The 26,779-nt window shown below is 35.4% G+C and overlaps 1 protein-coding gene across 3 annotated transcripts in view; it reads right to left on the bottom strand.

The window, feature by feature from the left end:
• jupb (junction plakoglobin b) overlaps positions 1 to 25,889 on the bottom strand; it is an 81,676-nt gene extending 55,787 nt beyond the window's left edge. For 2 of the 3 annotated variants that reach the window (XM_058753358.1, XM_058753361.1), the window contains exon 1: positions 25,742 to 25,888. The gene's annotated coding sequence lies outside the window, so the exon portion shown is untranslated. Of the gene's footprint in view, positions 1 to 25,741 lie in introns of all 3 variants that reach the window. The other variant, XM_058753359.1, reaches the window with a different exon arrangement.
• Between the last annotated feature and the right edge of the window lie 890 nt (positions 25,890 to 26,779).

The following is a 26,779-nucleotide window of genomic DNA, read 5'->3' as shown; positions in this document are numbered from 1 at the left end:
CAGTAATTTTTCTTAAAAACGATGTAAGATTGGCCTATAATTGCTGAGTGTCAAATGATGTACAAATATTTCTTTAAAAGCATGTAAAGTAGCTTCCTCTAATTGGAGATGATTCCATGGAAGGCTCATTTGCATAATTCAGAAGAGCCTGGTTTATAAAAAGCTTAATATCTCTAAAGGAAGCTGTAAACATATTGCGTGTTAATTAAAATGGATTTGAGGGTCGGGGTCTATCCGGGTCTACTTGCAACTCTGACGAACGCTAAATTTAAGCACTAGGGACTTTAACACTAATTTCTCTTCATTCTCATGTACACAGATACTTATGGGTTATACAGTGGATTATATTACAAAAAAAAAAAAGGTATGCAAAAAGTTTCAGTTATTAAAACAGTCATATAATTCTTTTACTTTGAATGCTAATTCAGAAATTGCATATTATATAAGGTATGAATTAAGCTGATGCAATTCTATAATTGTAAACTACCTGTATTACAAAATCAGAAAAAACAAAAATAAGTATTTTGCCTTCTTTTCTATTTCTAAATATGCTTTAAAAATTATTAAAACCAATAAGAAACAACTTGCTATGCTTGTTTTCAGGAAAATATGTCACGAAATTGCATTTGGACTTGTAGCGCTGGCACATTTTAAGAATATAATATTTTGCGGTGCTATGGTGTCAATCATGTTGACAGATATTTGTGAAATTCATCTGGCTCTGGGGTCTTTATCAAACATCTGAGTATAACTCACATCATCAGGGGAACTAGAGCTCGCAGCTTCCTGTTCCGAAGGCAGAAGGTGGAGATCTGGAAATCTAAGCATGGCAATAAACTTCACAGGGAAGGAATCACGGGGTGTGACCCTCGAGCCCGGACTCAGATGCCATCTCAGAGTCTGGCCTCAATGAGATTTGTGCAAATAGCACAGGAAGTGAAGCTCTCCTGAGGACAGCTCAAGGTTAAAGACCCACATAAAGAGCCAACAGCTCAGAAGACGGGCTGTTTTAAGATCACTGATTTACTGTTGTAATGTTTCTTAATAGTTTGATTTTGATTCTTATATTTTTTGTTTTTACTTTGATTTGATTTACAGTTTTAGTAATTTAGTTTTGTGTGTGTTTTTTAAATATGTCTACATAGTTTTCAATATTTTTTTATTGTCTATATTATGCATTTTTTATATCAGTGATATACTATGATAGTTTTGTTATTATATTTGTTTGTTTTCATTTTGATTTTAGTTTAAGTTTTAGTCATTTTTATTTTTTATGTCTATATATAGTTTCTATTAATTGGTATGTTTTATTTATTGTTTTAATATCATAATAGTCTTTGTTAATATTTTTTATTTATATAGATTTTTTTGTTTTCATTTTGACTTCAATTTAAGTTTTTGCAATTTTGTTTTGTGTTTTTAATATGTCCAATTTTATTATTTTAATATCAATTATATACTTTTTTTTTTTTTTCTGACAACAGCCGGTGCTCCACACAGAGATCTGATCTGATCATCATTCAGTCTGTCTGGAATGACATGAAGAAACAGAACAAACTGAGACTAAATCCAGAAGAACTGTGGCAACGTCTCCAAGATGCTTCAAGAAACCTACCTGCAAAGCTACAGTGCTGTTAAGAGTTTTAGGCACTTGTGGAGACATGCTGAAAAATGTGGATGCTTTCAAAAATAATGTCACAAATAGATTTTCTTTATCAATGAACTAAACTAATAAAGTTTTATTAACTTTATTAACTAAATTAAAATGGTGTGAGCATCCTTTGCCTATAAAGCAGCTTTTGTCCTCGGTACACTTGCGCATAGTTAATTGCATGATTTTTCTGCAAATGTGCAAGTCGCAGGACTCCCGCACATAAAATATAAACATAAAATATCTAAAAATATATAAATTGTTATTCATCTATTGCACAAAAGCAACAAGAACAACTAATATAACATAAAAATGATTTCTATTTATAACACGTGTTTGAGCAATGTAGCCAATCTAAGACATATCTGTTGATTTCAGGAACACTATGGCCAATCAAAGGTGTTTAAGTTAGAATTGCATGCTCATGAATCCACTCACTATAAAACACGAAGTGTAGACATTATGGAAGATTCATTGTGTTATTGTGTTATAAATATAGTATACTTTTAGAGATAATAAAGGGGCGCTGGTCGTATTCACCCATGCCAAACCAAGCATGCCAAACCATGCCAAACCAGCCTATGCTTGCTTTTCTGTTAAAAATAACAGTGAACAGTGGTTTGTGAATGTTGATGCTTAGCCTAAATAATTTTATCGGGAGCGCTGCTGCAGTCTTAGGCCCACCCCAAACACTCTCATTGGTTGAGACACGAGATGACGCCCATCCCAAGTCAGTACTGATCAACATCCCACCCCTCCTGTGACCAGGGACGGACTGGGAGTAAAAAACGGCCCAGGATTTTCTCCCAAATATGCCCACCACAACTACAAACAGCCACTACTATCTCACAGTATTACAGCAATCCTGTCATATTTATGGCAAATAACATCACAAAACCCATGGTGACCCTGCTGACAAAAACAATACAAACCATCACAGAATGATTCTAATGATTTCCACTACAAATACCATTACAAACATTACAAACCATCAACTTTTAACCATTAAAACCATTAAGTAATGGTTCCTAGTGTGTTTTGGGATGTATTACATTAGGATTTAGTGGGGGGGGTTTTTTAAGCCACCAAAAGAAGGCGACCAATTACCAGTAGAGATCAACAGGCACCATTACAGTTTCCATTAAAACCAATACAATTTTCATTATAATCAGTAAAACCATTACAAATTATATGATGGTTTTTATTATTTATTTATTTTCAGCAGGGGATTATGTATTAGGCTATCGTATGAATTAAAATTCTTGAAATCTACATAAAAAAAGCATAACGCAAAATGTATAATATGACAATGATTAACATAAACCTAGAATCGCTGCTGTCTCTTTATGAATGAATTGCCAGACAATGCGGAGTGATAAATAACAGTGAAAGTTCGGACTAGGGGTGTCCTAGGATTTTACTATAGTGCTCATAGGCTACATGCTACATGAAAGAGGAGGGCAAAGGTAACCTAACTGTTCGCCTTTTTTTTTTTTTGCTTCTTCCAACCGCCTTTATCTTCATGTATTTGCTTGCCATCACGAGCCCACTTCGTGTTAGTGTTAATATCTCTAAAGGAAGCTGTAAACATATTGCGTGTTAATTAAAATGGATTTGAGGGTCGGGGTCTATCCGGGTCTACTTGCAACTCTGACGAACGCTAAATTTAAGCACTAGGGACTTTAACACTAATTTCTCTTCATTCTCATGTACACAGATACTTATGGGTTATACAGTGGATTATATTACAAAAAAAAAAAAAGGTATGCAAAAGTTTCAGTTATTAAAACAGTCATATAATTCTTTTACTTTGAATGCTAATTCAGAAATTGCATATTATATAAGGTATGAATTAAGCTGATGCAATTCTATAATTGTAAACTACCTGTATTACAAAATCAGAAAAAACAAAAATAAGTATTTTGCCTTCTTTTCTATTTCTAAATATGCTTTAAAAATTATTAAAACCAATAAGAAACAACTTGCTATGCTTGTTTTCAGGAAAATATGTCACGAAATTGCATTTGGACTTGTAGCGCTGGCACATTTTAAGAATATAATATTTTGCGGTGCTATGGTGTCAATCATGTTGACAGATATTTGTGAAATTCATCTGGCTCTGGGGTCTTTATCAAACATCTGAGTATAACTCACATCATCAGGGGAACTAGAGCTCGCAGCTTCCTGTTCCGAAGGCAGAAGGTGGAGATCTGGAAATCTAAGCATGGCAATAAACTTCACAGGAAGGAATCACGGGTGTGACCCTCGAGCCCGGACTCAGATGCCATCTCAGAGTCTGGCCTCAATGAGATTTGTGCAAATAGCACAGGAAGTGAAGCTCTCCTGAGGACAGCTCAAGGTTAAAGACCCACATAAAGAGCCAACAGCTCAGAAGACGGGCTGTTTTAAGATCACTGATTTACTGTTGTAATGTTTCTTAATAGTTTGATTTTGATTCTTATATTTTTGTTTTTACTTTGATTTGATTTACAGTTTTAGTAATTTAGTTTTGTGTGTTTTTAAATATGTCTACATAGTTTTCAATATTTTTTATTGTCTATATTATGCATTTTTATATCAGTGATATACTATGATAGTTTTGTTATTATATTTGTTTGTTTTCATTTTGATTTTAGTTTAAGTTTTAGTCATTTTATTTTTATGTCTATATATAGTTTCTATTAATTGGTATGTTTTATTTATTGTTTTAATATCATAATAGTCTTTGTTAATATTTTTATTTATATAGATTTTTTGTTTTCATTTTGACTTCAATTTAAGTTTTTGCAATTTTGTTTTGTGTTTTTAATATGTCCAATTTTATTATTTTAATATCAATTATATACTTTTTTTTTTTTCTGACAACAGCCGGTGCTCCACACAGAGATCTGATCTGATCATCATTCAGTCTGTCTGGAATGACATGAAGAAACAGAACAAACTGAGACTAAATCCAGAAGAACTGTGGCAACGTCTCCAAGATGCTTCAAGAAACCTACCTGCAAAGCTACAGTGCTGTTAAGAGTTTTAGGCACTTGTGGAGACATGCTGAAAAATGTGGATGCTTTCAAAAATAATGTCACAAATAGATTTTCTTTATCAATGAACTAAACTAATAAAGTTTTATTAACTTTATTAACTAAATTAAAATGGTGTGAGCATCCTTTGCCTATAAAGCAGCTTTTGTCCTCGGTACACTTGCGCATAGTTAATTGCATGATTTTTCTGCAAATGTGCAAGTCGCAGGACTCCCGCACATAAAATATAAACATAAAATATCTAAAAATATATAAATTGTTATTCATCTATTGCACAAAAGCAACAAGAACAACTAATATAACATAAAAATGATTTCTATTTATAACACGTGTTTGAGCAATGTAGCCAATCTAAGACATATCTGTTGATTTCAGGAACACTATGGCCAATCAAAGGTGTTTAAGTTAGAATTGCATGCTCATGAATCCACTCACTATAAAACACGAAGTGTAGACATTATGGAAGATTCATTGTGTTATTGTGTTATAAATATAGTATACTTTTTAGAGATAATAAAGGGAGCGCTGGTCGTATTCACCCATGCCAAACCAAGCATGCCAAACCATGCCAAACCAGCCTATGCTTGCTTTTCTGTTAAAAATAACAGTGAACAGTGGTTTGTGAATGTTGATGCTTAGCCTAAATAATTTTATCGGGAGCGCTGCTGCAGTCTTAGGCCCACCCCAAACACTCTCATTGGTTGAGACACGAGATGACGCCCATCCCAAGTCAGTACTGATCAACATCCCACCCCTCCTGTGACCAGGGACGGACTGGGAGTAAAAAACGGCCCAGGATTTTCTCCCAAATATGCCCACCACAACTACAAACAGCCACTACTATCTCACAGTATTACAGCAATCCTGTCATATTTATGGCAAATAACATCACAAAACCCATGGTGACCCTGCTGACAAAAACAATACAAACCATCACAGAATGATTCTAATGATTTCCACTACAAATACCATTACAAACATTACAAACCATCAACTTTTAACCATTAAAACCATTAAGTAATGGTTCCTAGTGTGTTTTGGGATGTATTACATTAGGATTTAGTGGGGGGGGTTTTTTAAGCCACCAAAAGAAGGCGACCAATTACCAGTAGAGATCAACAGGCACCATTACAGTTTCCATTAAAACCAATACAATTTTCATTATAATCAGTAAAACCATTACAAATTATATGATGGTTTTATTATTTATTTATTTTCAGCAGGGGATTATGTATTAGGCTATCGTATGAATTAAAATTCTTGAAATCTACATAAAAAAAGCATAACGCAAAATGTATAATATGACAATGATTAACATAAACCTAGAATCGCTGCTGTCTCTTTATGAATGAATTGCCAGACAATGCGGAGTGATAAATAACAGTGAAAGTTCGGACTAGGGGTGTCCTAGGATTTTACTATAGTGCTCATAGGCTACATGCTACATGAAAGAGGAGGGCAAAGGTAACCTAACTGTTCGCCTTTTTTTTTTTTTGCTTCTTCCAACCGCCTTTATCTTCATGTATTTGCTTGCCATCACGAGCCCACTTCGTGTTAGTTTCGGTTTCTTATAAACAAAAATAGATTGCATTAGCGCTCGCTTTTGTCGGCCGTCAATGTCACTTAATTTGACACTTTTTCTTTGTTGAACCAGCCAGGCCGACGGAAATAAAATGAATTACATTTTATTTCAAGTAACAAGAAGAAATACATCCACAAAACAGAATTTTTAAAGGTTTTAGTGAGACACACACTTTTTTTTTTTTGATTGCTGTTGTGTTTTCCAGTAACAACAACTACCTTTAAGCAAGATCAAATTAGTTGGTAAGGGAAACTGCATAAGTTATGAGGATGTTTTCACAGAATGCATCTTGAATTAAGTTTATTTTTCTCATACCAGTGGCAAAATGTTTTCTTCTTCATAAACCTTCACAAGTTTGGTTCAGTAGATGCTTAAAACAAGAGAAACACAATTTGCCAAAGGGGTATGAAAAACAACTATTTAAAATATAGTTTTAATGTACTATTCAATTTTACTTCTCAAATTATCTTGTTTTAAGGCTGTTTAGATCTTGTTCTTGGAAAACATGACAAAAACACATGGACAAAAAATGATTTTCCATTCTACTTTCTCTCCAAAAGAAGTTTGTAACAAGTCTTTAATGAGGATCTAAAAGTCTCTTTCTTCACTTTCACCACAAAACAGGGTTCATCTTCTTCTGGGCTGCTTAAGCGAAACTGTGAAAAATTATTCCGAATGCTATTTAAAGACTATTAAAAACACAAAATAAAAATCCCATAGAGCTGGAGGCTGGCGCTCAGACAGACGTGCATCTGCCGACAGTGTTGCCTTGCTTCTTCACTTCAAAGAAAAAAGATTTCTCAACCGCGGAAAAAGCCACAGGGATGATTTACCGTCCTGAAGATCCCATGAAAAACCCTTTGCATCACATCCATACAAAGTCAAGCCCAAATCAGGGGGTGAGGGCAGGTTTAATAGTGTTACCTGCAAATAGGTTGAAGCTATCGGCTTTCCCTTTGCTCCTGTAAACATAAAATGGTTTGGGTGCATCGGGATCACCTATTAAACCTTCAAAACACACACACACACAAGTTCTCTCGTCAGAAGAGAAATGACAGGCCTTTCATCTCACATCCCCATAATCCGCTCTCATTAGCAGCATGAGCGAAAGCAGAGGGCGGACATGCGGATGAAGGAGATGCGTCGCTGCTGCTAGTGAAACACTGAACCGTGGATGTACAAAAAACAATCCCTCCCTTCTCCGTCATCGTCGCACACACACACCAGGGAACCTCGGTGTCTGCATACAGCCAGAGACACACGCTAATTAAAGCAAACCTTGCATGAGCCTGGTGAGATTTGCCATTCTTGCTTATCGCCCGCTCCCCCGGTCTGCCTCTGACGACGTGTTAAAGAAACAAACAAACATTAGATGGGAATATAACCAGCAAACGCAAGAGCGGGCCTCTCTTGAGGCAGCTTCGACGTGCACGCGTAAAAGACTGCCATAAGTCCCTCGTAATCATGCGGCGCTAAGCTCTCGCTTGGTGCTTTTTCAACCCTGGCAAGGGTGAAATGATATGACACAGTCGAGCGCCAAGACAGGACGGCTGTTAAGGATGAACCCTACTGTGCCAATAAAAACAACTGAGGTCAGTTTTAAATTGCGCAAAGGTGAGGTTGTCTTCACAGCCTGGTCACTTAGTTTCCGACTGAAGCTAATTATATTTTTAACGGCTGTCAAAGCTTACATTAACATGTTAATTAAATATTCATTACCATTCAAAAGTTTGGATGATGTTTTTGAGCATAGTCAAAGTCTCTTATGCTCAGCTAGGCTGCATTTATTTAAACAGATAATACAGTAAAATTGCTAAATATTATTACAATTTAAAAGGACTATTATCTATTTGAATGTATTATGAAATGTAATTTATTTTTGTGAGGCAAAGCTGAATTTTCAGTATCATTACTCTAGTCTTCAGTGTCACATGATCCTTCAGAAAACGTTCTAATATGCTGATTTGCTGCTAAAGAAACATTTCTTCTTATTATCAAAAAATAAATAAAAAATGTTGTGCTGCTTAATATTTTTGTGGAAACAGTTCAGGATTCTTTGATCAATAGAAAAGTTCAAAATAAAAAATTTATTTGAAATGGAAATCTTTTGTGACATTACACAGTAAATGCTTTTACTTGCATTTTTGATAAACTTAATGGCTCCTTGCTAAATAAAAGAGTTAATTATTTTAAAATAATAATACTAATATTTTTATTGACCCAACACTTTTAAATGGTAAAACAGAATTTTAAAATATATTTTGTTATATTATGTTATATTATTATGGTTCCATTCTGCTTTCTAAAAAAAACTGGTGGAAAACCTTGCCTTTCTCTTGGTCCTAGGCATTCTTTTTTTGTTTTATTTTGTGAAATGTACTATAACAATAAAGCTGATCTAAACTGGAAATATTAGTATTCAGGATTATGCAGCTCATTACTCTAAAAGCAAGTAGAGAATATGTTGTCAACTTAAAATAATAAATGCCTTCCATATACTGTTGTTTTGGTTTTAGTACAACTTCAAATATAAAAGTCAACTATTTATGTTTGGAAACAGCATTTAGTCTTTTTAATATCACACTGGGTTCTTTTCTAATACAGTATAAATATATATATAATACTTATCATCCTTATCAAAAAAGTTCAAAAACACTCACACTAGACAAATTAAATAGTTCAAAACCACATCTTTTGCAGTAAAAACATGCTGTTCAGCTTGTTGCATAAGATGTTATCTATTAACAGGATCATCCAGAGTGAACCGAATGTACAACTGAAACCAAATGACGAGCCTAACGCTACAAAATCAGAATAAGAGGGTAACTGGTCTCGTATTGATTCCTGATCAATCTCGCCTCTAGCTTCTTTTAGCCCAGATAAGACCGGTTTGGAAAGCACACAGTACGCCATCATTGTGAATCTGTCGAAACCAGGTCTACGCTGAAAGATCACACCGGGAGCTCTCAAATCATCAGCACTTCTCTTGCCATTTTCTACAGCGCTGCGCGAGGCATTTGATTGGTTTGACAGGGCTATGAAAGCATGTTGCCTAGGTTTCCAGAGAGTGTTTTTGTCATTCTGTCGGTAACAGCTAAATTTCAGAGGGAGCTTTGCAGACGGTGAAATTACCTGCACCTTTTACCTGTGAAGATGCCGGGATTGTTGACCAAACAAATGAATCTGTGATGCCAGAGTGGTTTTAATGAACATCAGTCACCAGTGAAAACAGATAACAATAATAATTATGGAAAACAATAGATATTAATATAGGCCTACGTACTGGGCCAGTCCACAAAGTTTCTCATGAAAACAACCTTTAAAAATAAAGGAGTCTCCTTGCTCTTAACCTATAAGGTAATTACCCTACACCGCACGTCCTTCCAGCCTCTTACCACGAAGATCAGCGAGGAAAATCGAGCCAGGTGAGCAGCCAACCGCGATCAAGTAAATTGAAGATGAGGCAAATTAATTCTCAATCAGCTGTGCCATAGTTATGGGGAAAACAGCTTAATGAGGATTTAAAAGGGATTCCTCCTGCTGCTCCGGAGACGTGGAAAAGGAAAACCTGGGCGTAGAGCCATAATAAAATTTCCAACAAGGGTGGTAAACAACATCTGAGCAGGTTTTTCCTTTGTTAATTTTTAAGGACTAATTGGGCAATCTGACAAAGTCTGGTGATTGAAGGAATTGTTTGCTCAAACACAGGACTAACATTGAAAGACATGCAGAACAGCTCAAATCTCTCAGAGAGGAGGAGATTTAAACATGAAATTTGGAAGTAGAAAAATTAAATACACTGTAAAAAAAAAAAAAAAAAAATATATATATATATATATATATATATATATATTTTTTTTAAATTACCTAAAAGTTATGAAAAAGTTATATGAAATTCAACTTGATTTTTAATTCAGTTTAATATGATTTAAGTTGGAAATTAGATGTTAGGAGTTTTTTACAGTATAGTATCTTCAACTTAAAACTCATTTTATTACTGTGTAATGGTCTAATTCATGCTAAAAATGAGTTGGTGTGTCATTCCCTATTTTTTACCACTTTTGCACACCAAAAAGAATACAAAAAACTGCTTAAAGTGTTATTTTCAGCTAATTTTGGGATGCAGTTTACTGTCAGAACTGATTTAAAGTGTGTCTCAGAAAAGCACTAACACTGTGGCTTTGTTGTGCTCACAACACTATGTTTGTTTGAGCAGCTCGACCAAGGAGGTCTGTAATACATTGAGAAAGCTAACCATTAGCGCTCTCATTCATCTTAATGAAACACCCTAATAAGCAAAATGTCATCACGCTTAACTCATTACACCAAACAAGGACATTTAACAGAAAACACTGCTTGATTCACAAACTAAAACCACTGAAACCTATAACTTACTAGAACATTCTATCTATACATTCTTTTTAGAATTGAAGAACTGACTCACTTTCAATTCATGAGTGCTATCTGAATTGAACTGACCACACCACACAGGAAGTTAAACTGTAATTTAACAGGAATGACAGGAAGTGGAATTTACTCTATCTACACTACCATCTTTTTTGGGGATTTGGTAATATTTCAGCAAGTATGGATTAACTTAATCAAAAGAGACATTTATAATGTCACAAAATATTTCTATTTTAAACAAATGCTGTTCATTTGAACTTTCAATTCATCAAAGAATCCTGAAAAAAATGTATCACCGTTTCGGCAAGAATATTAAGTAGTTTTCAACATTGATAATCATATAAATTGTTTCTTGATTTCTGAAGAATCATGTGACACTGAAGACTGGAGTAATGATGCTGAAAATTCAGCATTTCATCACAGGAATAAAATACATTTTAAAATATATTCAAATAGAAAAGAGTTATTTTAAATTATAATAATATTTCACAATTTTTCAGTTTTTATTGTATTTTTGAACAAATATATGCAGCCTATAGGCAATTACAGTTACATGAAGTTCTTTGAAATGTACATCCTTTTAGAAATTTAAAACAGAATTCTTTTTTGTCAAACACATACACATCAGTCATGGAAATGTCATGGCTATATTCCCCCATCAGTCACTCGTAGCTCCAGCATATGCAGCAGGAGCAGGCAGGTTCCCGGCCGGGAGCAGCTGTAGATATCATGCAGGACAGGAGCAGATAGTGAAGAAACCACAGGCTGATAACGCGAGCAGCGGATGTGCATATGACTGCTGTAGCATGAGGACACAGACGGAACAAACTTCAGTGACCTTGCTTCTATTGACCAGAAAATGAGCTTAGACTGTGGACTGTGAAGCAGATAATATTGGACAAGCCAGGCTACTGTAAACAGTGGAAAATATCCGTTAGTATGTCTTGATCTCGCGCTACGGCTCTGGCAACTGCTCTCTTCGCCACTTTGAGGGATTTGTGCAATGCAATGCGCTTTGAAGAAATCACATATTTCACTACACAACACACGCTGACCTGCAATTACCAGAAAACTGAGCTAATGCACCACTCGGAGACGAATATAAATGAATAAACAAATACTAATTAAAAAAGGAATGTCAAAAAGCACACAAGGCCGAATGATTATAAGAAAGGAATTATTTATCGGTAGTTAAATCCCAAGCAATGTCATCTCTCGCTGTTTTTACTGCACTGCAGTACACCAAGGTCTTGAAGTAACGAAGCTACTTGTGCTCTAAAATTCAGTGTATAAAATAAAAAACAAAATTATGGATTTAAGTTCATAAATCAATAGTCCTGCTTATATTTGCATGCTTATGTGGATAAAATATCAAATGCATTTCAATGTACCGATAAGAAGGGGATATAAAATTAGTGATGGGTCATCTAAAAATTTACTGGATGATGTTGATACACCAGTGTTATTGTAGTATCATATTATTTAATATTATTTTGAATGTGATTAATCACGATTAATACATTTTACTTTAATTTGCGTTACATTCAACTAAAATAACCCTATATATAAATATGTGTGTGTGTATGAATGTATGTATGCACACACACAATCAGCCGTGCATCATAAATTAAAAAATATATTCAAATAGAAAAAAATTCACAATATTATTGAATCTATGAATCACGTTTCACTGCTTTTTTCAGCATCTCACCTCCTGAGCTAGTCTATTTTGAAAATGCCTTTTTGCACATTTCCTTAATTCAAGAACACATTACTGCACTGACTTAAACCTATATATTAAGGCAGTGAAAACGGAGCAAACACTTAAAATGCACTGGGCATCAATTTCAGATTTAATTCTGCCCAGTCAGGTGAAGTGTAATCTCTCACTTAAATTCTGCACTTGAAGAGTTCACTAACAGATACATATCGTCTTCCAGGTGCCAGTCTTCTTATCACCTTCAAAGGCTTTCTATAAAACACCACGGTCTTCTGCTGGAGCTACAAGGCCAAGGGCAATTTTACGGTATCTCTCGCCGAGGATCTCTGCTGATGTAGAGGTTACTTTTTCTCTCTCGCTAGCACTATCTTCCCTCACTCCACTACATTAGCGTGCTACCGTGCTAATGCCGCAAGGACAATCTCCAAATTGAGCCCGGCAAAAACGTTTGACAGATAACACTTCAAAAAAAAAAGTAGTAGTCGTTGTCAAGGGAGAGAGTTTACAAATGAACCCTCGCAAAGCGGCCGACACTAACTCAGCTAAAAATCAGCATTATGGTAACGCGCTGACGGAAAATGCAAATGCTGCCGCTAATGAAATTTGGCTGCGGGTTTCTTGGCAAGGTTTGGAATTAAAAAGATTTAGGACGGAGGGAGAAGAGGAGATAGAAATGTTCACATATAATGAAAGAAAATGACAAAGAGAGGAAGGTACAGAGGAAGCAGGCAAGAGTTATTGAGCCGTGAACAACAGAGACGTACTCAAAAGAGAATGAGGCTATTTATTAAGAAACAGAAACATGAAACCAGCGGATCCATCAGTTACCTAGGAGCTCAGTTGGAAAGTCTGTGCAGTTTGTGCTGTTTGCAATTGCACACTACCATACTACATCTGCATTATGTAAACTATATACCTCAAATCCCAATATGCAGTAGCATAATACTGTATCCCACAATGCAACGCTCTTAACTTGACCTTCCCGTTACCATTGTGACAAATGAAAGCAATATCTCTTTAACAGCTTTTTCTTGACTCAGTATTTGATCAGGCTGCGAAACATGAAGACATTTTTACACAAAATGTTATCAGAATGTTATCAAAATGCAAAACAACCCTTTTCAACTCCAAAGTTGAAAAAAAAATTTTTTACATTTCATTCAATGTGCTACATGCTGTTTCTTAGTTATTATTTATGAAATTTACTTACTAGCAAACTGTTTCTATATAATTTTTTTCCCTAGTGTATTTCACTTTAATAAGCAGCAAGCTAATATTCAATTCTGAACACATTATTTCATTAAGTATTTCCATTATCCAGAAAGAAAACAGTTGACAAAGAGTTATTAAAGTGAAAGAAAACCCCCAAAATATTTCAAAATCGTGTTTGTTCCAGGGTTTGTTCCTAAATGAGCAGCTCTAAGTAACATGACAGATTTCATTCAAAGCAATATTTACTCATTGCTCATCTGAGACAACACCGCCTGGGGAGATGATGGTGTCGTGATCACCATAAAATGCCTCTGTTAACCTATTAAAAGGAACGTTACGGGTTCACCAGCAGTTAAGCTACATTGCCAGAATCTGTGACGAGAAAAATTATTGCGACTTGTCTCTCAATTGTTTAGAAAAAGCAACAATCGCAGTTATAGTAAGGCACTTACAACAAAGGTGAAGTGGCAGTCAATAAACACTAAAACGTCCACCCTTACTATACTTAAGTGTGAAGTAATTGTAATGTTTTCAGACACACATCACATGTTCTCTGCAGTTAAATAAAAATTTATCATGAATGCAATTATTTGAAATGAACAGTGATTTTTACAGTAGGACTTATCTGTATATGTAATTACTCCCAATTTCCTTGTCCATTTTTCAAAGTTGTAAATAAAAAAGATTATTGGAGTGTAGTTTACCAACAAAAAAAAAACAAAAAAAATACTATTTCAGTGTTTCTGCTTCAAAATTTCAATGTGTTACTTGCTGTTTCTTACATTCTGCTTGAAAATGTTTAAAAGTAAATCTGATTGCCTTTTTTTTAGTGTATGGATGCACTTAAAGGGATAGTTCACTCAAAAATGATTCGTAATTTATGCACCATTCGCTTGTTCCAAACCTATTTAAAGCTGCAGTCGGTAACTTTTTTGGGTTAAAAATTAACCAAAATCAATATTTGAGCAAATACATAACCAGCCAGTGTTCAAAACTATTGCCTTAATTTAGCCCGATTCACAACGGTTAGCTTATAATAATGTTTTCTAATTTGAGTGGTACGGGTAGGTTTTCGCAGGAAATTCGAGCATGGCACTGCGTCATTACGTCACGTCTGTAAACATGAAGAAGTTGTCCCGCTAGTATGCTATCTTATGTGAGGGTCCTGCAGGTGACGGATCGTTTATAGCCTTTTCTCACAGCAGCTGTAATAATTAAATGTGATTTCCAAAAATGAAAATGTGATGTTTATCTGCTTACCCCCAGGGCTTCCAAGATGTAGGTGACTTTGTTTCTTCAGTAGAACACAAACAAAGGTTTTTAACTCAAACCGTTGCAGTCTGTCAGTCATATAATGCCAGTCAATGGACACAGAATCTTTGAGAGAAAAAAAAAACCATGCACACACAAATCCAAATTAAACCCTGCGGCTCATGACGATACATTGATGTCCTAAGACACGAAACGATCGGTTTGTGCGAGAAACTGAAGAGTATTTATATAATTTTTTACCTCTGATAAACCTCAATGTCCGACTGTCACAACAGCTTTAATTTGGATTTGTGTGTGCATGGTTTTTTTTCTCTCAAAGACTCTGTGCCCATTGACTGGCATTATAGGACTGACAGACTGTAAAGGTTTGAGTTAACAATCTTCGTTTGTGTTCTACTGAAGAAACAAAGTCACCTACATCTTGGATGCCCTGGGGGTAAGCAGATAAACATCAAATTTTCATTTTTGGGTGAACTATCCCTTTAAAAGTATTTCTTAATATGAAATTCGAATGGTATGACAATTAGATATTAGACTGTACAGAAATTGAAATTTACACACTAATACACACTATACTCATTGTCACGCAATGTTGATGTTGTTAACATTAATAATTTGAGAATAAAGTATAACAATAATAATAATTTGCATGGTTTAATGTGATATGAGCTAACCGATCGTTAGATTAAATCACCATTGGTAGCGTGATTTATTGTAATGCTTTTTTCCCTCAGTTGGTCAGAACAAACATGGCAGACTTGTTACTTAATTGTTCAGATGACAATCTCCGGTGAAAATTCTTATTTGGGTCATATATTCAAAGACGTAGGCTAGAATCTGTGATTCCTGAGTACAGTATCCACACCGGTGCGGTGACTGACAGACTGACACACAGACTCCTCAAAACATTAGATTCATCCGCACTGGAGCCGTGCCAATGCACAACCCCATGCACGGAAGATAATTCCGCACAGAGCTGCAATTCCAGGTTTTCAAACAGAGATGGCGACAAAGAGGCAAAACTTACAGACTGCAGCTTTAAGTTTCCTACACTCTAAAAAATGCTGGGTTAAATACAACCCAGTGCTGGGTAAATATTGGACAGAACACATGCTGGGTTGTTTTCAACCAAAAGTTGGGTTAAATGTTTAACCAAACCTTCTGGGCAGTAGCCCAACTGCTGGGTTCGTCCATATTTTACCCAGCGCTGGGTTGTATTTAAATTTTTTAGAGTGTATACAGTTATATCCTAAACAGTTGACAGTTGCCATTGACTTCTATAGTATTTTTTTCCATACCATGGAAGTCAATGGCAACACTCCAAAAAATGCTGGGTTAAAAACAACTGAATTTCCAGTTTCTGACTGACATCTTGTCCTTATGTTGCGTAAAATAATATAATTTACACCACATTAAAGACTTTAGAAATTAAATAAAATGTATACAAACCTTTATTTCCCAGAAAGAGTGCACCAAATCGGCGGCAGTGGCGCTGAGAACTGCTCTCTCCTGTGGACTTAAAAAACCTGCGCTCTCAGCAGCTGCACTGTTGAGAAGTTTCATCGGAGACAAGGTCAACCCAGAGGTTAGGCAGAAAAAAATAACCCAGCGTTAAAATGACCTAGCACCTGGGTAAAAATAATAAAAATAACCCAATAAAATGGCCCAACAAACATTTGGGTTAAAAAAAAGAAGTTTAGGGTTCATATAAACAAAACTTTCAGAATCCAGAATTTGGATTCAATTGGATTTCAGAAAATTAGTGCATGTAAACAAACCTACTGAAGCATGAAACTAAAATCTCTTTCTTTGGTAACCAACATTATATTCAATACAGTTTAACTTATATTGGATGTCCTTAACCACGTCTTTAAATTCTGAAGCTTGTTGTTAACATAAAAAAGGTCAATGGTACAATTATCATTATGCGTTCCCCATGATGAGGACAATTAAGCTGCTATTTTTTGGCATCGCTTTAATCACCGGATGGATGATGTATTTTATTTGCTTAAATGAAAGTTAGTAAGGACACAACAAACCATGCTGGACAATAACATTCATTATCTGTCCTTCTGCAGAGCATGCTGCTCTCGTCTGTTGGCATACGGTGCCAGCCATGTTGTCTGACTGCGTTGGTCTTGCCAGCTTCACAGACACCGAGGCAGCGGCTGCCATACCGAAAAAGGCACTTCAAATTGGCTCTTTGATGCACTGAGACAGAAAAGTAGAGGAAGGGGGAGTGCATGCAACAACGCTGGAGTGAGTTTTGGAATGGAGAGACGCTAAAAGAAAAAAAAAACATGTCATAGGAGAGGAAGAGAGTTTCCACTAGGGATGTGCAAAACTACACATTTTCAAAATGGACTAGTCGAAAGTGGAACTGTTTTTAACTTAACATGCCGTCTGCACGTGTATATAAACCAGCGTCCGAAAAATAGCACAGAATGCACAACCATTTAAGTGTAACAGACATAGCCTATACATTCACCCCTTGTTTCACAAGATAATACATTAGAATGCAACGAGGAAGAAATGCATAAATGCATGTTTAGATTTAAAAGAGAAGATAAGAGACAGTGTCAGGAACTGACAGAGATGATCATTTGAACAGACAGCAATTTGGGTATCTTCCTCAAAGACACGAATCTGAACACAGTAACTACTACTACATTTCTATGCAGATCACTCTCCTGGAAACATGCAAATGTACATGCAAAAACACATTGAGTGCACGTTCAATGATTCTCAAGTATTTTGCATATGGAATTATTCCATACGCCAATGCACTGGCCATTAAGAGATTATAGCAAACAGACGCCCTCTAGTTAAAGCTAATCATCGCCGAACACGCTGCCACACTCTGGGTTTTTTTTTTATATTTTACTCAAGGCACATCAGAGAAGACTTTACAACATGAAAACCTCAAATGATGAGTCTCATAGCACTAACTCACATTCATTGGACTTTATTTAATTATAGTCGGTTTTGTGCACTGAATAATAGTTTGTGCAGTGATCTAGGATTTAATTAGATAACTAATTACAACAAATACATTTAGATTTTACTTGATTATGAGAAATAAAGTTGCAGCTGTGAGATATTAAGTCAAATTGTAAGAAATAAAGATACAATTGGGTGTCCTTGTTACAGTGTAATAATACATTTAAGTACTGAGTAATACTAATTAACAACATGTTCTAACTATATGGTTAGGGTTAAGATTAGGGTTTGGCTTAGGGTTACTTGCATGTAATTATGCATAATGTATTGTTATTATAATAGTAAGTACAGGTAACGTGTAACAAGGACACCTTAAAATAAAGTGTTACCAACAGTTGTGAGATATAAAACAAAAAATTTGAATAAATAGTTGTGATTTTCACAAAAAAATGTTTATTTGATTACCTAATTAATTACAAGAAATAAAGTTGCAACTGTATGTCAAATTGTGAGAAATTATTACAGTTGTGAGATACAAACACACATACACAATGCACTTTCAAGAAACAGTTGCTATTTTTGATTCTATTAGTTACAACTGAGAAATTAAGTCAAAATGTAAGAAACAAAGTTACGTTAGTGAGATATAAAACAATATCTCAAGTGAGTTGCAGTTTCACAAAATCTTTTATTTCTTTTTTCTTTTTTTGCCTAATAATTCTGAGAAATAAAGTGGCAAATGTGAGATATTAAGTTAAACTTTGAGAAGTAGTTACAATAGTGACATAAACAAAAAATACACAAGAAACGCAATTTAATGTAAAATTATGAGAATAGTTACAATTACGAGAAATAAATAAAAAATAAATGCAAAACACAATTTCAAGAAATGGTTACAATTTGCGTTTGAGATGATTATTTTTTTTCTAATTACAAGAACTAAAGTTGCAACTGTGAGATATTAAGTCGATTTCTAAGAAAGTTAAAATTGCGATATTTATGAATATGTTTATTGTTGGATCACAATTGTCGTAGCTGTCAATCACACATAAACACACAAGCCTACATATATTTCCTGCCAATACGAACAGCAGCTGCTGTGAATCTCTGGTTCCTGTTCCTGAGTGATTTATTCAGTACTTCTGTTCTCTCATATGCGCTGCTATCTACCTCTCTCTCTTTCTTTCTCTCTGCCTTGCCTGGCATTCTCAATAATCGTCACCTTCTTACTCCTTTTTCCATCCATTGTGGTTATCTTTCTCCATTTTTTCCCATCCATTGCTTCTCTGGGGCGGCCTTTCCGCTCCTGACGATCGAGATGGTAAAAGAAATGGGCCCGAATTATTGCCTGAGATAACAGGAATCGTGCATGTACGCTTGTGTAAGTGTGTGTGTGTCAGTCTGCGTACGTGTGTAAGCCGTTAAACTGCACCATCCACACATGAAATTAGCTGGGGTCTCTCTACAAGAATATATAACGTGGTCAGAATGCAATTCATTCGCACATAATGACATGTTTTGCCACACCATCAAACATAAAACTGGGTCAGCCATCAAGGAGGACACGAACCAAAGCTGAACAGATTTTTACATTATGTAAATGGCGCTGTCTGGTTGAGACCACCAGCATAGTATAAATAGCTTGGTTTCTGTGGCACTTACAAAATGCAACTCATACATATGGTCAGATGATCATCAGCCATACGATCCCTGTCTGTGCTCCTCTCTCTCTTTCTGTCACAAATACTTTATCCTTTATCCTCTGTGTTCTCTAGATCTGTCCTTCCGCTTTGCTCAAATCCCCTCACAAACATATTCTGAACAACAGACGCTCTGTTTTCAAGCACAACAGTAATGCATTCTGAGCAAAGAAACAGGAAAGACATTAAACTGATAAAAATAGAGAGTTTTCAAAGTAGGAACACAAGACTGGGAGAAGGAAAACAAACAGCAAAAACAGAAATGAGAATATAGTTGGATGAACACATGATGAATTACAGTCTGCTGAAGAATCTCAATATTAGCAGGTTTCCATTGGTTGGAAAAATAATTGGCTCTGCTCAAAACTTACGTCATTGGTTGACTGGGCTAGTCAGGATGCTTAAAAAATAAAGCAGTGTTTACACTTTTCTATATAGCCTTTACATTTTTTATGTTTTGTATATATTAATATATGTAAATATATTTTGCATTTCTTAAATTCTAAAAATAAAACGTAAAAAAAATAAAAATAAAAAAATTGTTTTTATAAAACGTTTTTAAGTGTATGTGTGTGTGTGTGTGTGTGTGTGTATGTATATATATTATTTTTCTATCAAATTTATCTTTTAAATACTTTCAATATTCATATATGTATTTTTATTTATTAAATCATACAATAAAACGTGTATGTATATAAACATATTTACTTTTAATTTTTATCTGTATTGTATATTATATTTTATTAAATTGTGTGTGTATACATTACAAAATTATCATAGAGTTGATAAAATAAGAGGCAAAGTACTCATTCTTTTAAAAAAACAAAAAACATTGTAAATTCATGTTTACACTTAATGTTGACATTTTCCAGGTTAAACAGTACTAACAAAAAATAAAAAAGACGATTATTTTATTTAGTATTTTTACATTAACAACGTAATTAATGTACTATTTCATAAAACCAAGTATATTTCACTCTAAATCTATATTTATTTTGTGAACTGATGTTTAGCTGTTTTTTTTTTTTATAATAGTCAACTTTTAATAGTCATCAAAGCTCAGTAAACACTGCATGTCACGATGGTTGAGGACACAGAGATGAACCTTAAATTTAACCAGGCCATGCAATTGCTCACAAAAACATCTCTCAGTGATTGTGTTTTCAAGACATTTCAGGTTTGATTTTGACATAAAAAAGCATGATATCTATGTGGGCGAGTTGTTTACTTTCTTTTTAATTAGTCTTCCCATTAACACCATTATGTATTCATTCAAACCCATTTGCATGCATAAAAAGGAGAGGCAGGATTTATTTATTTATATTCATTATATATATATATAAACATATATGCAATATGCTCTGGTTGTATACTGCACACTACAAAACGATCTGAGCAGTATGGTAGTATGTGAATATGAACAGTCATGTCAGAAATGAGTGGATTCTATGGGCCAGACTGATGCTCTGCTGGTGCTGGATGCCTGCCAGAAAACTAGAGCAAAAAAAAGTCATCAGTATGTCAGTGTTTGGATGATGATGGACAGTAACAGCCAGTTGTCCATAATACAAACTAACCACAAATTATAGCAAATAAATAACAGCATTTACAGGCAACAAATGTACACTCAGTGTATTGTGCTAAATACTGAAAACATTTCCACCTGATAGTAAAGCACAGGAGGATAAAAAATTAAATGGAAAAGAAGGGAAAATGGTATCAGTAAATGTCTTAGCCTAGACTCAAACTGGAGAGGTTGTGTGATGAACACGTATAGAATTAGCTATGAATGTGCAATGCTTATAACTGCTGTATACACAACACATGCACTCATGCAATAAATACAAGAGGTCAATGGAATAAGAAGAGGAGCTAAGGGCACTAAATAAAGAGGCAGCAATCTCTGAGCAGTGACATTATGTCTAATGTAGCGTGCCAACCTTCTCTTTCCCTCCACTCCTATCAGCTCAACCACAATAAACTACAACTCTCAATGACACTTTCTCAGAGGAAGCATAAATTTAAAAGTGTAATCCAAATTATTCTATAGCAGAACGTCACCATTGTGCACTGTCCTGTTGACTTACAGTTTTGTTCAAAATGAGCTATACTCATTTTCATAATAAATTTCCCTAATATCACAGCTAACTATCTGGTGTGTGTACATCAAAAATATAAGATTACATTTTTAAAATGTTCTGTTTTATTTCAGTTAACATTTATGTTATTTTATATAACATTTTTATGGTTGTAGTTTTAGTTAACTATAAGAATTCCATCATTTTGACAGAAATAAATAACTCACTTTCTATTTCATCATGTGCATTTGATAGAAAGAAAGAAAGAGACATTTACTCACAAAGAAGAGGGTTGGAATAAGTCCCACTCTACATTACTTCCCACTGAATACTCTGTTTTTGATTATGCAACTGCAAAGTTGCGACGTTCACTACCATTTCTAGCTGTCTAGAACAACAGACAAGCGAAACAAAGGCTATGTTTCTTTTAAAAGAGAAAACAGTGCATTCTTTGACAGAAAAAGGGACAGTTCAGAGGTTTATTTTCTGTCAGAGAATGATTCTAATTGCTATTTTCTGCCATCTGAGTCTGAAAGAAAATGAATGCACACAGAACCAGAGCAGCAGGGCAGGTTTCCACTGACACCAGTGCCAAAGGGATGCCACGGCACAAGACTCTGTCAAGCTCCGGCTGTAAAGAGCAGCAGGTGTCTCAGTGGAGGGCTGAAGGGGCATCGCTATATTTCCATCACGCCAGATGTGAGCTATGACGGAGGGTATAAAGGTGAATTCAGAGGGCGAACAACGTGATAATATAGCTCAGTGTCTGCTGCTCTCTGTGCATGCATTCATTAGAGCACAACATAACCCTTTCATCATTAATAAGGATCAGTTCAACACGATTCTGAGAATGGATTTGTAATGGTTTAAATGTCTATGATAAACCAACTAATTGCAGATGCAGTGTACATTAGTTTTCCTGTCGGATTAGAGAGATTTGCATAGTCATAATGCAGAGGTAAAATACTATATATATTACTATTAAAGGAATAGTTCACCTAAAAATAAATATGTGCTGAGAATTTATATCTTGGATGTAGATAAACATTCAGATTTGGAGGAATTTTAGCATTACATCACTTGCTCACCAGTGGATCCTCTGCAGTGAATGGGTACTGTCAGAATGAAAGTCCAAACAGCTGATAAAAACAACACAATAATCCACACGACTCCAGTCCATCAATTAACGTCTTGTGAAGTGAAAAGCTGCATGCAAGAAACAAATCCATCAGTAAGGTGTTTAACTTTAAACCATCACTTCTTGCAAGATATAAGTCCATAATCCATAATAATGCTTCCTAAATCAATATTATGAGGAGGGAACTCGTATTTTAGTCGGAAGCAATGGTGTGAAGTTAAAAATGTCTAAATGATATATATGTTTCTTATGAACAGACAGCTTTTCACTTCAGATGTTAATTGATGGACTCGAGTCGTGTGGATTACTGTGATGTTTTTGTCCGCTGTTTAGACTCTCATTCTGATGGCACCCATTCACTGCAGAGGATCCATTGGTGAGCAAGTGATGTGATGCTAAATTTCTCCAAATCTGCTCTAATGAACAAACAAACTCATCTACATCTCGGACAGCCTGAGGGTGAGTAAATTTTCAGCAAATTTTCAATTTAGGTGAACTATTCCTTTAAGAAACTGTTCATCAATCTCAATATGCAGAAATCCTTAACATCGGTCTGCAAGCAATGGAAAGAGCAATAAAGTGGGCCTCATAAACAACTGCTGCGAGAAATCAATGATGGGTTGCCTACGTGGCCCATAGCACTGGAATCACTGACATTATAGAGTGTCCTGTTGTTTTCTAGTTAATGCTGCATGACCATGATTGTATGCAAAGTCTCCATTTTTGTTCCATCCATAAATTCATTTGTCATCCGGGCTCATAACTATTTAATAAAACAGCACTGATTAAATTATAATTTTTTGTAAATTTGCATTCACCCCTATAATTGTAGATCATCGTGTAATCAGAAATACAGCCCACTGCATCAATGTTTAAATTTAATCAGCAACTTGACTGGCTGTTTTGGATATTAACCAAATTGTGATTTGTAATTGTTGGTCATTTCTTTATTTCTTGCATTCACTCCGTTGGAAACCTAGAACAACAAAAGGGTTTTTTACACATTAAGCTGATACCATTTTATAGAAGAAGCCATCTAGTAAGTTGGATCTAACCTCAAGCTTGGCCAGAAGTATCAATTGACCTGTCAGAATTTTTAAGGGCATCTATGGCAAATGTTCCCCCTAAAAAGAAAACCAAGCTTGGAAAGCAATACTGGCATCTGGGATGTCTGTGCACTTGCAGCAAGTAGATACCATTAAGCTTTGTGTCAATAAAAATGCCATAAAATCCACCCATCAATTATGTGAACTTGACTCGAAACTGCGCTGTAAAGAAGTTGTTAATGCGTGTTGATAATGCTGATAATAAATAACTGCCCATTACCAAAGCATGCACTGAAATGTTATAGTCTTGATACAAACCAGACCTCTAAACCTTGTTCACACCATCAATGACTTGCAGCAACACAGTGACCTGAACTCAATGCAATCTGACAAGTAACAACATCTAAAGAGTACCGATGCTCATTACAGTTACAGGGCAACAAAGTGGCAAAATGTTTGGAATTCATTGTCCGCATCCGAGTATGTGTACTTCCCTACTATATAGCAGATGGAAAAACGGTATGTGAAAGAGTTGTAGGCTTTGTCCGAATTCAAAGTATTCATAAAACAGTAGGCAAAATAGTAGCGGATGACCTTCGTTTACAAAGTGTGCATCCAATGGACACTTTACCATCCACAGGAAAGATATGAATGGCAAGAGTAGTCACATGACAATAACATGGCGAATGTAGTACATCCGAATTACTCAAACTAGACACATTCTCACTATACAGAATGCAGTTTTTAAACAGTCGCAATTAAGTAATTACTTATTCATAAAAACAACCTCGGTTGGATACAGTGGCAGACAAGAAACTTGAATTCAGTTGGACATAATTTAAACAACTTTAATTTCAACATACAACACAAACAGTATCTCGCTCACAACATCTACGTTCGCAATTAAGTCTTTGTTAGGTGCGGTAGCTCAAAATTATTGATAATTATTCGCAGTCATGAAAATACAGTATGTAGCCTATTTAAAACATTGTATGAGGAGGCATTTGGTTTAGTTTAATTATAATAAAAAACAGAAATTAACCTATTTTTATTAGCGATTTTCGTAAACTCGTAAAATCAGGAGGCGTATCGCGGATTTTCATCTTCGCTCCCATAGAAATCGATTTAAACGCTGCTTTTGGGTTACGTTAATAAAGCAAATTTACTAACTCAAATAGAATCAAACAGTAAAATATAGCCTACACCAACCCAACTTGCAATTTTACAATTATTAGCCTGATATTTCTTAAAATTCGAAATATATTCGCATATTAATCGTAGGAATCTAATTCGGATGTCAAGTCAGTTTTGTTAGTTAATCAAAGACCCTGAAGAGCTCACACATTTCAAACGCGATTACGATTTTACGCAATATTTCTACGGGCATCTAACAGAGTTGACGATGATGCGCGCATGAAACCGGTTTCACCAGACACGATTCATATTGGATAAACTTAGAATTTGGTCATACAAACGGAATGATCTTGCATTATGCTCGACATGTGTATCCGCACTCAACTAATGTGAGCTCAAAGTTTAGATTCCTCGGTCAGAGGCTGAAGATGCAAAAATCGATAACAGTGTTGCCTATCAATATAATGTAATACTACATTGTAAATGAAAGCAATAATTTGGGGGATGAAATTATAAAGCATCGCCTGATGTTTCGCATCTATCGAGTGTGACGAACTCCGGTGGGCTTTAAACCAGCTTCCCCGTGTCATGTTTGATACAGAAGTGCTCCGTTATAGAGCACGAGCACAAAAAGAAGAAATAAAGCAATGCACACTTGCACATCAAGATAACCTATATGACAACACCAAACTCCAATGATGCTTCATGTGCAAACGGCGTTCTGCACATTAAGGTTCATCTAACGGGAGAAGGGTGGCTTCCACGGTCGCCGGGGCAAAGGCATCATTTAAATGAGCGAGCATGCATCAGCACACTTATTTACCTTACAGAATGATCACAATCCACTCACTAGTGTCTCCAAAAAATCAGCTCGTGAATCCCTTCTCCGGCCCCAAGTCCCTCCGTCCACTCTTATCCAAGTCTGGCAAACGTTGAGCAATAGAGTCTGACAGCAGCGGAACCCTCAGTGAAGTCTCCGGTTGCACGAGCGAGCGAGTGGGCGGGACCTCTAGCGGTTCAGTTTCTACACCAGCGGTAATTATTTGAGGATTCTGGTGCATCTATTGCGACTGATGGCCATTAATGCTCGTGTATAGATAGACATCAGGAGAATCGAGATTTTAAGATATTCCTGCCGCCATGTCTCGCCCTGCTGTTACTAGGCTGTCTTGTTGCCTACGATTTTTTGAGACACGTTATTTTTTTCCCCCACTTAATGCATTAAAAGTCTATAATGATAGCTTCATTTTGTTTTGCTTATTTATATTGAAACCTAATCTTATTAACAGATATAAACGAACACGTTACAAATCTACAGCTATCTCTATTGAGTATCCGCATTGCATAATTTGCAAACGTAACAAAAATACATAAAAGTCACTGTCATTTATTTTGAACTTAATTCAGATATTTGCAAACTGACAAAAGAACAGCTTTACTAATGTATTTGTTTCACCGATGTTTGAATTTTTTTCATGGCTCTTTGCCACCAGCCTGCCACCATCAGGAGAGCTTTTGCAATGACTGCCAAAAAAAAATAAAAAATGATATAGTCTATATAATGGTTTATATATAATTATATAGCCTATGGTTTAAAACTTTTCCTGTTTCCTATTGTCACAAACATGTAACCAATCTTGTCAACTTTCGGGTTGGGGCTTTTCATATCAGTAGCATATAACAAGAACATGGTTTGTAGCAACACATTATTAACTGTGTGATAATATAGTCAAGCCAAAGGCTAATGATATCAATTACCGTTATGTGTTCGACATTGTAGGGAGTGATAGCCTACATAAAATGTATTACCATGTAGACGACCCTGTTCTTCCTCTTCTTCTTCGGTTTCTTGTTCAAACAC

The sequence above is a fragment of the Onychostoma macrolepis genome, chromosome 19 (genome assembly GCF_012432095.1).
Source record: "Onychostoma macrolepis isolate SWU-2019 chromosome 19, ASM1243209v1, whole genome shotgun sequence".
NCBI classification, from domain to species: Eukaryota; Metazoa; Chordata; class Actinopteri; order Cypriniformes; family Cyprinidae; genus Onychostoma; species Onychostoma macrolepis.
The sequence above is the reverse complement of the archived record's forward strand: the minus strand, read 5'-3'. Positions and strand labels throughout refer to the sequence as shown.